The sequence below is a fragment of the Enoplosus armatus genome, chromosome 1 (genome assembly GCF_043641665.1).
Source record: "Enoplosus armatus isolate fEnoArm2 chromosome 1, fEnoArm2.hap1, whole genome shotgun sequence".
Classification (NCBI taxonomy): Eukaryota; Metazoa; Chordata; class Actinopteri; order Centrarchiformes; family Enoplosidae; genus Enoplosus; species Enoplosus armatus.
In genome coordinates, this window is record NC_092180.1 from 7,629,167 (window position 1) to 7,640,274 (window position 11,108).

The following is an 11,108-nucleotide window of genomic DNA, read 5'->3' on the forward strand; positions in this document are numbered from 1 at the left end:
AATTAAATTTCCATCCCCAACAGAAACGCCCTGTTCACTGAAGGCTGTTCAGTGTCCGACCGTTTTGTTTTTTTTAACAAGGGTTTATAGCTCATTTACATCTGCAGTCCCTGGGAGTTCAACCCAGGTTGGAAAGTCACAAACGAAAGGTCAGCTGACAAGAACTGACCCATTCAGATCAACTGCCAGTGTGGGTTTAACCCGCGTCGCAGCGACAAACTGTATGGGGTTTAGTAAGTAAGTCTAAAACCTCTGTTAGTGTCCCCTAGAGGCAGTGCTGGTCATTACACCTAATCAGGCCGAGGCAGCAGCTTTAAGCAACCAATATCGTTTCCCTTTGAGCTCCACACGTTTGCTAGCAGAGCTGAAAAAATCTGCAGCACTCTACTTGGTTTTGAGGAGGTGAACAGTAATGCAGTTCTTCTGAGTCTCAGGAGACTGGGAGATGGTGAGGCTAATAATGTTGTGCCAAGCAGTTTCTGCAAAGGTTCTGCAGGATGTGTGTGTTTGTGTGTGGGTGTGCGGAGGTTGTGTTGGCGGATGGGGGGGAGCTTGCACACTACCTGGCCATTATATAAAGCTCCCACTCTCGGCTAGAGGTCTCTGTACTGAGTGCCAGCTCCCTCCCGATCCTCCTCCCCTCTCTGTCCTCCCATCCCCCCACCTCTTAGCCTTCCAGCTACTCTGACTCAGGCTTAACTCTCCGCCTGTTGTTTTCTCTCCCTCCTGCCTCTGTGGTATCAAAATCACAGTGCGCATTGTGGATCAAACAAAAGACGGAGTTTCGGACTAAAATATGGATCAGGCAATTCCTTCCCTGAGCAGGATCAGTTCATGCAACCCAGCTGGACTGAGTTCAGAATGATTTCCTTTTTAATCATTAGTATGTTAAATCCTGTGCCACCACACCTGAGGCTACAGGGGTCTAGTCCCAGCTTGCCACAGGCAGATAGAGAATCTGAAACCCGTCCCTTTCAATGCTGAATGGCACAAAGTTGTGATGACAACTGTAATCTCGTGCCAAAACAGTTCGGGTACATGCTGCTGGTAGCAACCAAACAACAAAGGTTTGCTGCCATGTATGTATGTGGACAAAGACAGTTGGCAGGAACAACTCGGACAAAGAAATGGTGCTTACAATTGAGCTGGGGCACAACACCTGTTAGATTATCACTGACCTCACCCCTGGGCTGACGAAAGAAAGAAGGAACGGAGGCTAAAAGGCTGAGATCAAAAGACATAAGACGCCAAAATCCCATTGCACTGGTCTGGCGAGTGAGTGAAGAAGAGTAGGAAGACCAATGAGTTGCACTCGCCCTCTGCACCCTTTTAATCCTGCGGAGTTGGCGGAGGTCAGCAGACACCGAGATGAAGGGGAAATGTAGAGACAGTAGCCTGAGATTGCAGGCTGTTCAGCAAACATGTTGCTGGCAGAGTAGAAAGATGCCTTTTTATCATTAGAGTGTCCTTCCTGACGTTGGGCTCAGGACCGCCTGGGAACTGCAATTGCACTGCAATTGCATTACTGTGGTCTAGTCCTGAGCTTCATTCAGAGAAAGACAGCAGCATAGATGGGTACACCAGGCTGGTCTGTGCTCAATGAAGTCTCCTGATTCAATTTCTACTCTACAGCTGCATGATGGGAAAAAAACACAACAATTTGATACATCACACCTCAACACTTTGTTTAGCTGCTTTCCCCAAGATCTTAAATTAAAATTACAGCCTCTGGCCATTGGTCATTTTTTCTTATCATACCTATCATCAGTTTACTGAAGATGGCTGAAAACACATCAAATCTGATACTTTGTTTGGTTCAGAGTTAAATCTAAGATGTTCTAATCCCTTTTGGCCCTTTTCTTTTCTTTTATTTATTTATTTGTATTGTATGCTTGAAATAGCAGCTTTATTCATGTTGTTACTGTCAACTTAACTTTTAAATGAATAGGAACTTAATATTTAATTTAATGTATTTATTGATACTTCATTTTTATGTATGTAATAAAAGCCAAATATCCAAAGTAACATACTGGCTCTGGTCTTATTAGTAACAAACTGTCCGACAGACGACCGCTGCTGCAGAGCCTGCAACAGTTTTTCCAGCTCTACTGAAACCTGCAGAAGTAATTTCTGGAAATACTTTTCCTCTGAGGCAAAATTGATTGACAGTAATAATCTTTCACCATAATGGTACATTTTGGATAATGCTTAGAGCTGCAAAGAAATGGACATCTGACTAGAGATGGGGTTTGATAATTTTTTATCGAATCCTTTCAAACCCCTTATCGAATCTTTTTAGGTAGTTTGTGTGTTGGGGAATGAAGACATCGGTACTGTGTAAAAAAGGTATGAGCATCTACAACACTTTTCTTTTTTTTAATTTAGCAAAATAGACCAAACTACTAAAATCTATCAGTGTTGAATATTATTTTATATCACTGACATTACTCCTGCTACCATCTTGTTAACTGTGCGGCCCTGCTTCACTCCACTTTCACTGCACAAGCTGAACTAATCGAAAATAAAATAAAACGACAATCTTAGGAAATCAATTAATTATTTTCACAGACACTATCGTGGAAAAAACAAGCATTGGCTCTAAGGCATTTTTAGTTTGGTTCCCTACAGAGACCTGCTGTTAACACATAGAGCTTATTGATTACTTCCCAGAAATATGTTTATTGCGTAATAAACACTCAATCTGCTGAATGCAGAATCAACCACAGAGGCCATTATTCGACAGGTAAGAGGTGACAAACTGGATCATCATCCTCATTTAATTCTGTCCTTCAAGCAAAGCATACACAGTTGTTTTCTTAAAAACACAGAGGAACCTTCCGCTCACGGCAGGCTACTTCCTGAAGAATGAAAACTGTTTGGTGAATCTGCGGTCCCTCAGGTTACAGGTCACTGGAGAGCCCACGGCATGCACTCACTTCTATTATTAGCCATTAACCCTTCAAGCGGACTATTGACTTCACCAGTTGGCTTCGTTCTCCCACAGATTCACGACAACACTTCATCGCCTCAGACAAAAGGCTGCGAGGCTGCAGGTGTAATGATATGCCGTTAAACAGACATAAGATAGGAAACAATTTGCCAAGAAAAAGACAAACACCTGGATAAAAGCAGAGTATAATTGTCTTTCTTTTCATTGGATGAGAGGATGAGAGCCTAATTAGTAAGTAATTTTCATTCATCTTAAAATGTAAGAAAAACATGTTTTTGTGTGTTTCTCAAACTAAAGACAGCATTTCCCTTTAATGCTTGTTGTGAAGGGAAAGGCAGTTACATCTGGACAAACACCCCAGAACACACACCTGTAATACAAAACCTTATTTCAAATATACTGTATGTTTACTCTATCAAGAGCCACTTCAGTAGACTAATGTCCAGTCACACTTGCCATGATATTATTAACCATTTAGGCAAGCCAGGCCATTAATTAAGTTACTTCATCTGTAAAGTTTACATATTTTTGTTTACATACTTATCTTCACACAGTATACAGCAACTACAAATATGAAGAAAGCAGACGTTTCAAGAAAAACTTATTTCCTCATGAACTTGCAAATTTATGCAGCAAGGCATCCCAAATTCTCTTCAAATCATTGTTTCTATTTGGGAGCCCTGAGGTGTAGGTGCTATCAGGTGTTATTGGCAACATGACGTCTTACATACTGCACCAAGGTAGGAGGACATAAAACTTAGGCTCAAGATTTATTGGAAAACGGCAGCTAATCTTGATGCATGTCGTACACAAAAACGTCTGATACATTGCTGCAAATGATAAGTGAATTATGAGTCATAAAGACAGTAAAACTAGCTACGCAAGTTGCACAGAGCTGCGTGCCTCGGGTGGAGAGATTTATGAACTTCAAGGCGAGGGTCTGACGAACACACCAGACTGCTAAAGCCTGCAGCAGGATAAAGAAATATTCTACCATAACAGGCTTTTCACAAGACATTTTTTATTCATTTATCCCTCTCGATTCACACCAAAATCTCTCTGATATTCCAATATTTAAAAATCTAAAAAAACAAAATCTTCCAGGAGGGTGGCCAGTGAATGAAAAGCCTGTCTTTCTCTTCCAGTTGGAAACACACAAACTGCTACCTACCCATGTCTATCTCAAATGTGACACGTTTCCACGGCAACGGGACTGTGTAACAAAATCACCACAGGAGTTAAGAAATGCTCCCTCACGCCGAAGCCTAACAGAAGTCGTTGGCTGCAGACAGCATGCGCTCTCACGGGGCAAAATATCGGACAATAATAGAGCTTAAAAGCTGGTTTGACTGGGCTGAACATACAGAACATATGTCAGCCTGAAGTGACAAAGCATGTTTGTTATCTTCATCTGGCAGCCTAATCGATAAACTTCACTAAATGCTGAGAGCAAGAAAAAAAGGTAATAAACTCTCTACAACAGTTTGTTCCAGCTGGTTCAACGCTAAACACCTCTGACATCTCTGTTACAGCCGAGACATGCAACATCTGTATCATGTTTCACACTGTGAGCTTTGTACATTCTGCTGTTCGCTGCCATACATCTTAAATCCACCTATCGCCACTCACATTTTTACATTTCCAGCACTTTTGTGTCTGAGATGATGCCGTGAAAAGCCACAAAATCTACCTCTTCATCTGCTACTGTGACCTTGAAACATACGGCAAACATCCGCGCATGCATGCAAGCTTTAAATACACCAACAGATGAGCACGGTTATCATTCACTCTGGTGATTTCAATGTGAGCGTCTAATTCTCTTTAGACTGATAATTAACTGCAGCGATAATGACAATGACAATAAGAGAAATAGGCAGGTGTTGAAAGGATGTAGGGGAGCCGAGAAGAAGGCCTGTATCATTAGGGATTAACCTAGCCACAGGCTCTACAAATAGACTGTCTCCACCTATAAGCCGCCAGCGCACAGACAGTTATTTGTATTGCCAGGTTGCTGCTGCAGCAGCTCCAGAGAAGAGAGAAGACAGTTCAAAGAAGCCGAGGCGGATCGGGACTCCTGTGAAACAAAATGCGATGCAACAGGACACATTTGGGGGGCCTGGCATGATCAGAGGCTTTCACAAGCACAGACTTTGTCTCAGACGAAGATTTATGCAGCAATTCACTCGATAATCTAAAATAGTATACAGCCAAGGCAACCAAGAACAAAACGTACAGCAGTGCAAACCAACATACAGTATATTAGAGCTGCAGCAAATAGTGGAATAATTGATTTGTCGATTGACAGAAAATTCACCTGCAATGATTTTATTAATCAATTGATTGTTTTCAGTCATTTTTCCAGCAAAAATCTGAAACATTCCCAAATTCAAGCCTCTCAGCTGTGAAGATTTGCTGCTTTTCTTCAGTAAACTGAACAGTTTGTCAGATAAAACCATAAAACCAAGTCATTTGAAGATGTCAGCCTGGGCTTTAGGAAACTGTGATGGGTATAGAAGTTTAATAATGAAAATAATCATTAGTCCTGCAAAGCTGAAACCTACCAAAGTAGATCATTTTGCCCATTACTGCCTTTCTGGACGTTTTTTTTTTCTGAAATCAAAACAATAAAGCAGGTATGGCCAAACTATCATGTTACTAGAGCTGCATTGTTACGTTGATTAACAGATAATTAACTAGCAACTATTTTGATCATCAATTAACCATTTCAGTCAATTTTCACACAAAAATACCAATCATTTTCAGGTTCCAGCTTCCTTTATATGAGACTTTTACTATTTTCATCTACATGTGTAAATCTCTCTGGGTTTTGGATGGTTGGTTGGGCAAAACAAGCTATTTGAAGGCATCACTTTAGGATCTAGAAACATGTGATGGGCATGTTTCACCATTTCCTGATAATTTATAGAAACAATTACTAATCTATTAAGCAAGAAAATAGACAGCAGGTTAGTCAGTGATGCAAATAATTTGTTGCAGCCACATATGTTAGAGCAAATAGGGGATATGTTTATATACAGTATAGAGCACTGTAATGTTTTTTAACCCTTTTTTTTTTAAACCCTTTTCATTAATATTCTCTGAATCCACCGCTTCTGAGCTCTCTGTTTCTGGTAGTCTGATGACTCCTGCCACACACTGTCACTGGTGGATGTTTGCAGCCTTAGAAGCAACAGTAAGGCCAGGCCAATGATCTCTACTCCTCCGGCGGCTGACAAAAACACAGCATGGTGCAGATGGACAGGAGAGACAAATGAATTAAAATCATCATTAAAATGACTCACGCTTTTATCTCAGGCGTGAAACAGCAGTAAAATGCCATGATGTAGCACAGTTACTGGGGCTGCTCTTTATTACTTTTCATGTCCTAATGAGTATATTCACATTACAAAGGAAACAGGAGGAATACATCATTATGATTACTGTAACATTAAACATGTCTTATTTTATGAGCACTAATCCCTTGTTGTTGCATCAGTATTACTAGTGCAACCATGTATCATGGCACAATGTATCGCAGTACAAAAATCTGACAGTGTGAACTGTGCAGCTGAGAAATTAATATTACCTGAATCTGATCAGCTATGACTGCAAAAAGTCAACATTAAATGCAACAAAATGTAATTAAACATCATCCATCTGCTCTGTCAAAGGTCTCAACTGCTGCCTGAAAATGTTGACAGGCTCATAGTCTTAAAAAATGTCCTTGTCCTACTCTATAAAATCTAAAAATACTTTGTGCAAAGGTTTAAATTGGGGTGTGTGGCAAACTGAATTCAACCAAGAAGTTTGCTCTTTCACTGACAACATTCCCATCTAGACATTTATTCTTTAATTTAGTTTTACATAGATACATAGATTTTTCCCCCTTAAGACAATTGTGAAAAGATGTGTCCCTGAGGGGGATTTGTTTTCACATCCAGTACAAATTTTCACTTTTAGAGATAAGAGATTAACTTTTTTTTTTTTTACTGCCAAACATAACACGTTTTTGCACATTTTCACCAAAAGAAAAATAAACAAAAATAAAGATAAAATAAGTCACACTTTGTTCTTATTTTCAAAGTGTGTTCAAAATATTGTGGGTGTACCGTGAAACGCCCCGAACTGTGAGGTGTCTGCGTTTTGACACCCCTAATCATTATCCTGTAATGTGTTGTCCCACGTCTATGTCACATCTTTAAATGTGCGCACTGTTTCATCAGCAAGACGGACACTGTGCTCTGTAAATGTGAGATGTCCTGCAACATTAATACTTAAAACATCATCACAGCCGAGACGGACAGCAAGGAGTCACGAGTGGTTTGAGGGGTAATAGCCTCAATCACCAGAGGCTCTGGCAGCACTAGAGAGAGTCTCCGCTGTCCATCAAAAAGTGGTGTCTATGGCAAATATAAATCAAAAACAATAATAAGACAAAAAACTAACCATCCTTGTGGTGGTGTAGAAACTAATGACACCCACAGAAGTGGCCTTCACCTCTCATCTGGTCACAACTGACTGATCAAAGCTTGAATCATTTTCATTTAGTCAAAAAGCTTTACACACTTGGGAAGATATACAAGAATGTTTCAATCGAAGTTCACATGCCTGTGCTTGTTATGTTCTTGTAGAGTTTAGAGGTGAGAGCAACAAAAAAGACCACTGATGACAACACATACTTACTGATAAAATATGGCAGTTGTTCAGGATGAAAGAGCTGTTTAGGGGTCTCATCTCAGCGCATTTTGGTTGCATATTTCATTGTAAAATGGTTTAGCAGCTTCACTTATTTGAAAATGAACGTGCACAGATTTTGTTTGGTTTTCAAAGACTTCTGAAATCCTGAGGCATTATGTCAAGGTCAGGTTGGAGATATTTCCTCCTACAACTAAGAGAACAGTCATTTCAGAGATGTTGCTGTTGACTCATTAAATTCCTGTGATAATAAAAGTCCAAATCAGCATTTCAAACAGGTTTGCTCTCTTCCTTTATCTCACACTTGAGCAGAGGTTTAACAAATACGCTCATCTGGGACTGAAAGCAAGAGTATATTTAAAGAATTTCTCAGATTTTGAAATCTCTGAATGAGATGATGCCTCTGTCAATTTGTTTGCTACCTTCACTCATTTCATTCAGTAAGCCCATTTTGTCCACGGGAATTCATAAGTGGTTGGCCCCTGTTTTAACAGCAGCCAAATCAATCTCCAGTAAATCACTGCTAAATCACTATCAAACCAAACCTCACTTGTTTGGATTCTATAACTCCAAGTCCTCAGGCTAGTTTGTCAGATCTGCCTCAGTACCCTCTATAGTACAGTGGTTCTAAGATGCTGTGAATATAATATTGAAATAAACATGCATGTACAAAAGCTGGTGGAGCATATGATTGTCATTAGTGGTTCATCATTACTGTACAGTCAACAGCAGGGCGTGAGGTTAACACTCACAGCAGGCCGGCCTGATGACTTCTTTGATGTTTGTACAGACAAGAAATATCCACCATTTTTTCCATTTAAACAAGAGCAGCACCTCTCATCAATCATTAAGCTATCAATTATTATGTTTTATCATTCAATTAACCTATAAAAACATTTTTTGAAAATCAATTAATTCTTTAAGCCAAGCAAAAATGCCAAAACAAAAATCCAGAGTTGCAGCTTCTTTACAGATTTGCTGGTTTTCTTATTCTTGTGTTAGTAAACTGATCATCTCTTTGGGTTTGTGGCTTTAGTAAATTGTGATGGGCATTTCTTATTATTTTCGGACATTTTATAGATATAGAAAATCATTTACTTGTTGACTGACAATGAAAATAATCGTCCTACCCCCAAGCATTCAACTTACATGATGAAAATGAGAAAAGGCAAGCAAATGTTGTAGTTTGAGAAGCTGTGACACAAAGAACTGCATCTGACTATCATTAATCAGGGAAAGCCTATAATTCACAGGCACTGGTGGGCTATATAGTAAGAACATCTGGCTTTTCAAAAGAGGCAGAGGGTGCAGCTAAAAACCTGTTCATTAAAGGCTGTGTAGCTGAGCAGCAGCTGGCACAAAGGAGCACGTATAGATCCACAGATCCCAGGCAGGCGGTGGAAACACACTGGGGGAAAGTCTAAAAATAGCCCAACACTCTAGTCAATAACTGCTGGATACAACATATGGCCAAAAGTCAGTGGACACCTGACCATCACACCTATATGAGCTAGTTGGACATCCCATTTCAAAACCATGGGCATTAAAATGTAGTGGACCCCCCTTTGCTGCAATAACAGCCGCCACTCCTCTGGGAAGGCTTTCTGTGAATCTGTGGCAATTTGTGCCCATTCAGCCAAAAGAGCATTTGTGGGGTCAAGCACTGATGTTGGACAAGAAAGCTAGGCTCCCAATCTGTGTCCTTCTAATTCCTACTAAAGGTGTTGAATGGGGTTGAGGTCAGGACTCTGCAGGCCAATCGAGTTCCTCCACCCCACACTCCTCTAGCCACTTCTTTATGGACATCGCTTTGTGCAAAGGGTCACAGTCATTCACAGTCAAAGTTCGAAACACCCAATTGGCTGAAATGTATTTGCATCCCATAGCGCTAAAAAGACCCTTCACTGGAACTAAGGGGGCCAAGCCCAAACCCTGAAAAACAGCCCCACACCATTATCCCTCCTCCACCAAACTTCACAATGGGCACTATGCCTTTCGGAAGGTAGCGTTCTCCTGGCAGCTGAACTGTTGTTGCTCCTACGTGCTTCCACTTCACAATAATAGCACTTACAGTCGACCAAAGGTAGACATTTCACAAACTGACTTGTAGCAAAAGTGGCATCCTTTGACAGTGCCACGATTATAGACACTGAGCTCTTTATGACACATTTTAAATGTCTGTTCATGGAGATTGCTGGGTTTAAGCACCTGTTAGCAATGGGTGTGGCTGAAACACCTGAACTCAATAATATTAGTAGGGGTGTCCACTGACTTTTGGCCATATAGTGTATGTTCCAGCTCTGCTTTACAAAGCTAAATTAAAAACAGTGTAAATGAGTGAAGCTGCCAAGCAAACACAGTTCAGTAAAGGCAAGGTGCATCAGTGATGACTATCTGAGAACGGACCGCCTGAACACGCTGCTGATAAAACGGCTAATGAGCTGCCAGAGTACCGTTACATGAAGCGGAGTGTGTTTATTATGCATGTATCAACAGGTAAAGTGAGTCACAGGTATTCATGAACGGGCCAGGTAACGTTACTTCAGCTGCAGACAGACTCAGCCTCTGCTCGGACACGATGTGAGGAATCGATATCAACTTTATAATCATTCATATGTGCAGAATAATCCGTCCATGTGGCGTGTTTTCAAACATGAACCAACAGGCACGATGCCGCTGTCATATTCAAACCGTCTGACAGTCTGGAGGCTGTCGGCGCGACAACTGCCCGCAAGCTCACGTTATTTTTCAGAAAAAATGTCATCCAACAAACCGCACAGACACAGTTGTCAATGCCATGAAGTGAGCCGCGTTAGAGCCGTGTTACAACAAGACACAGAGGATGGTTATAAAGTGAATGCCGCCCTGCCAGGAGCTGGTGTACTGAAGAAAACGGTCCGTTCAGCCAAACCAGCGCGTCTCAATATCAACATAAACATGCTCGCGCAAGCTTTGGCGCTCGCGGATTCAATAAAGTTCCTGCTGTGTTTGAGCGATAAACACAAAATCTGACATCATCTCAGCCCCCCGAGGCTTAAATCACTGACGCACTGTGTGACTTGACAATCAAACGCTCGGTAACCGAGTAAATTTATAATGATTTCAGGCTGCGCCTTACCTTCAGTTCCGCACTCTCCGCCATCTTGTATTTGTTTGCGCAGGCGTGGTGTGGAGTTGTCACATGACTGGGACGCGCAGAGCGCTGTGTGAACGCGCACACAGCGACAAGGGTGCGTTCAGGAGCACAAATGATGAGAGGAAAAACAGCCGTAGAAAGTTGTAGAATGTTACAGAATGAAGGAATAGAAAAACCAAAAACTAAAGTAGTAACCCTACAATGTAGGAATACTCTGTTACGAGTAAAGGTAAAGCATTCAAAACATTATTTAACTAAAAGTACAAAAGTATTATGCAGAATGTACACAATTTGTACACAATTTATTTTTACTTCATACTGCTTCGT

The 11,108-nt window shown here is 41.0% G+C and overlaps 1 protein-coding gene across 1 annotated transcript in view; it reads right to left on the minus strand.

Moving 5' to 3' along the window:
- LOC139282405 (E3 SUMO-protein ligase PIAS1-like) overlaps nt 1-10,777 on the minus strand; it is a 45,396-nt gene extending 34,619 nt beyond the window's left edge. The window contains exon 1 of the mRNA XM_070902104.1: nt 10,764-10,777. The gene's annotated coding sequence lies outside the window, so the exon portion shown is untranslated. The remainder of the gene's footprint in view (nt 1-10,763) is intronic.
- Between the last annotated feature and the right edge of the window lie 331 nt (nt 10,778-11,108).